Source organism: Aotus nancymaae, unplaced genomic scaffold (genome assembly GCF_030222135.1).
Source record: "Aotus nancymaae isolate 86718 unplaced genomic scaffold, 86718_ANA_hifiasm-v0.15.2.pri h1tg000048l, whole genome shotgun sequence".
NCBI lineage: Eukaryota > Metazoa > Chordata > Mammalia > Primates > Aotidae > Aotus > Aotus nancymaae.
Window position 1 is genome coordinate 20,607,074 of NW_026988462.1, and position 4,471 is coordinate 20,611,544.

Genomic DNA, 4,471 nt, shown 5'->3' on the forward strand with positions numbered 1-4,471 from the left:
GCAAGTGAGGGATCCTAAAGCTTAAGCTTAAATACTCCTCTGCTCCAATGGGGCACTTTTTTAGATGTGACACAACCTTCCTATGGACAATTATAAAACTATTACTATCAACTGTTTTCATCCATTCGGGCTGCTATAAGAAGATACCTTAGATTGAGTGACTCAAATGCAACAGCAATTTATTTCTCACAGTTTTGGAGGCTGAGAAGACCAAGACTCAGGTGCCAGCTCACTTTCTGGGTCATAGATGGCATCTTCTCTCTGTGTCCTTGCATGAGGGATGAGGCAAGGCAGGTTTCTGAGGTATCTTTTATAAAGGCATTAATAACTTCCTAAAAGCCCTACCCCCTTATAATCATCACCCTTGTGATTAGTGTTCAACATATGAATTTTAGAGGACACAAACCTTCAGACTGTAGCACCACCTAAACACATGTCCTCTGGGGTACTTGAGAAGCCACATTCTCTGCTCATCTGAGCTACACAACATAAAAAATGATTTGAGTAACAAACTTTTCTATTATCCCAAGATGGTTACATAACTAATACCACTCCAGTCATATAGGATAGAAGTTACTTCTTTGTATATCATGGATGTATTAGTGCAATAAGGCCTAATTCTCTTATGGAACTTGTTGAGAAAGCGCCTTTATTCTCATATCTTGTTATTCTTTGTTGAAAATATATCACTGGAAGTTACACAATCAATTGTATAAAATATATATGTTAGAGTACTGACCAGTAATACTCTTTAAGCCAATTTCTGTGAGACTAATTTGTCACCCTAGACTATGGTCCCAGGAATAGGGCTTATTCAGTGTGGGCACATATAGGCAGATATAATCCTCTAGTTAGTACTAGAAGAGCAATGTCAGTCACTGGGCCAAGAAGCAAAGATGAGGTCATAAACAGGAAGTGAGGAAAAGCAGCAGAACCATGGTGGTCAGGAAAAAAAAGTATCAAGTCTAAACAAGGAAGAAATGTCGCAAACAAGTTTTTAACAAGTGTGAGTCTCATGGCAAAATCCTGAACACAGGATGGTTCCCAAATGAGAGTCAGTGGTGTGCTGACACAGAGAAAGGATACTCCTTATTACTTATTCTCATGTTTTCCAAAAAAAGAAGAACAATCTTTTAATGAACAATCTTGAAATTAATATTAGTCAGAGTAGAAAGTCACAAAAAACAGGTTGCAAAGAGCATATCTGTAATCTAAATGAAGTCTGCTGACTTGCATAAAGTCCACGTCAGTTGCCAGATGCATATTAGCTATACCAATGGGACAAGGGCATCCAGGAGGGATTCTTAGAAATGGCAATGCTTAAGATGAATCTCAGAGATGAATAGAACATTTCAGGATAGATTAAGCAGGGTAAGGACAACAAAGTGATGTTAATAAGAACTTGTATGTTTATCAGTGTGCTTGAGAGGCTGTGAAAGATGGATGCAGAGCAGGAATAAAATAAAGATTATCTAATAATCAAAAGAGATAAGAAGATCCTTCCAGACATTTCCCAAGGAGGATTCTAAATTGGATTATTAAAGAATGCTTCAAAGTCTTCTAGTTCCCAGGATGGATTAATTTGATAAGATCAACACATCCTAATCGCTCCAAATCCCGCTTCTACCATTCATTACTGGCATTATAAAGTGTGTCTGTGTGCTTGCAGAGGGAATGGTAGGGAGGAGAGAAGCAGAAGAGGGACATTGACTAAGGGGCTACAATGAAAGTTAGTGCAACATGACACTGGGGATTGAAGCAGGCAACAGAAAGCCTATAGCAATGAGAGATGTTTAGGCCAGATGATTAAGAAAAGAAAAATTTAAAAAACTGCCAAGTTTCAAAAATACTAGAAAAAGAGTTGCAGGCATTGAAGATAGAATGTGCTACCAAAAATATAGATCCCAGGAAAATAATAGCACATGCAAACAGCTTGGGATCAAATAGGAGGAAAGGGTGAAAATGGGAGAAGATAAACTCTTGCTCTAAAACATTGGTTCTTAAAGTTTGGTCCCTGGACAAGCATTACATGAAAATTTGGTAGGAATGAAAATTCTACTGAATTAGAAACAGAGTTTAAACTAGAAATCTGTGACTTGTTAAGCTCACTAGGTGATTCTAGTACACACTGAAGTTAGACAACTGCTTCCCTAGAGTATCAGTTAGAGTTTGCAGCTTGTTTTAATAGGATTAGGGAGCTCAGTGTAATTCCAACACCAGTTTCTGCCCTGTTATATGTTAAAATTGTTTTTTTTTTTGTTTTTTTTTTTTTTTAAAAGCTATCCAAAATCTTTCCCTTGCATTTAGACAGGGATCAATCGCAAATCCTTTTGCTAAAAAGATCTGCTGCACAAAAAAATGCCAGTTTTTTCCTAACCACTGAGAGTTACGGTGCATTTTATAGTTCTGAAAATAAAAGATCTAAAAAGAGAAAATTCAGTGAACTTGCTGCTGATTCATTTGTATGAAAATTTAGTGAACCTGCTGCATCAAATTTTATTGACTAACCAGTAAAATTTATGAACCATCATCAATTTTCACTCCAGCTATTGTATTATGACTTTGGCAATTATTTACAATAATATTTCATAAAATCTTAATGCTAATTCAGTTCCTATTGTGTATTTCATAATAAAGTCAGGTTCCATAGCATATCTTCTTCTTCTGGAGATAGGAGCTTAGAGAAAAAACTATACACTATAAAACAAAATGCAATCTGGTTTAGGACCTGTATCTTTATCCTAATAAATCAAATGAGCAAAAGACAATTTACTTGGGAAAAAAAAAAAATACATGATTTCCTTTTCTTTTTTTTCTTTTTTTTTTTTTGAGATGGAGTTTTGCTCTTGTTACCCAGGCTGGAGTGCAACGATCTCGGCTCACCACAACCTCCATCTCCTGGGTTCGAGCAATTCTCCTGCCTCAGCCTCCCAAGTAGCTGGGGCTACAGGCGTGCACCACCATGCCCAGCTAATTTTTGTATTTTTAGTAGAGACGGGGTTTCACCATGTTGACCAGGATGGTCTCGATCTCTTGACCTCGTGATCCACCCGTCTCGGCCTCCCACATGATTTCCTTTTCATGGGGTTTATGAGTTAGGGTTCAGGCAGGAAACAGAACCACAGCAGTTATTTAAAAGCTAAAGTTTAATATAAAAAATTGTTAGTCCAAGGTGGCAATCTGTGAACATGGGTAAAAGGAATACAGAAGTATCAGGTGTAAAACGCAGCTACTACCAACCTCTTGCCTGTGAAAACAGACAACAAAGGAACTGAGTGCCAAGAGAAGGCTGCCTCCTGAGCCCAGGCTGAGATTCTGATTCTTCAGAGGGGGAGCTGCATCCTAAGACACAGCCTGCTGGTGATGAATGAGGTTCCCAGAGTCAAAGTTGACTTGAGTCTGTAGAAGAGGCTTACAGGCCAGACGTGGTGGCTCATGCCTGTAATCCCAGCACTTTGGGAGGCAGAAGTGGGCGGATCACCTAAGGTCAGGAGTTAGAGACCAGCCCGACCAACATGATGAAACCCTGTCTCTACTGAAAAAAAAAAAAAAAAAAAATTAGCCGGATTTGGTGGCAGGCACCTGTGATCACAGCTATTCAGAAAGCTGAAGCCGGGCGCGGTGGCTCAAGCCTGTAATCCCAGCACTTTGGGAGGCCGAGGCGGGTGGATCACGAGGTCAAGAGATCGAGACCATCCTGGTCAACATGGTGAAACCCCGTCTCTACTAATACAAAAAATTAGCTGGGCATGGTGGCGCGTGCCTGTAATCGCAGCTACTCAGGAGGCTGAGGCAGGAGAATTGCCTGAACCCAGGAGGCGGAGGTTGCGGTGAGCCGAGATCGCGCCATTGCACTCCAGCCTGGGTAACGAGCGAAACTCCGTCTCAAAAAAAACAAAAACAAAAACAGAAAGCTGAGGTGGGAGAATTGCTTGTACCCGGGAGGCAGAGTTTGCAGTGAGCTGAGATCACACCATTGCACTCCAGCTTGGGAGACAGAGACAGACTCTGTCTCAAAAAAAAAAAAAAAAAGACTCACAGTTGCCAGAAGGAGTGAGCACAATAGTGCTGCTCAGAGTGGCTTCTGGTAAAGAGATCTTGGCTTCAGGGTACAACAAGAGCTCATCTGCATGGCTGGCTACTGGTCTCCTGCTCTGAATAATACTATTTAAGGACTGGAATCTGGAAGGAAAGAGTCTTCCTGCTGCTATTGCCTGGCATGGTTACACCAGTGTCCCCTACTGGCACAGTCTAACATTCCCCTAGCAGGCAAGTGGGAACTGTTGAGTCCAGCAGCACTACCATAAAACAGGGCAAAGAATGGTGCATTTGGTGCTGAGAGATAATAAACTGATAACTGCACAGCCCACCCTTTGGCTTCTTAGTTTCCACATACACTTTTCTACACACATTTAGACTTCTACTCAACAACAAAACTACTCAGGTTTTCCACCTAACCAGATGTAGCTAA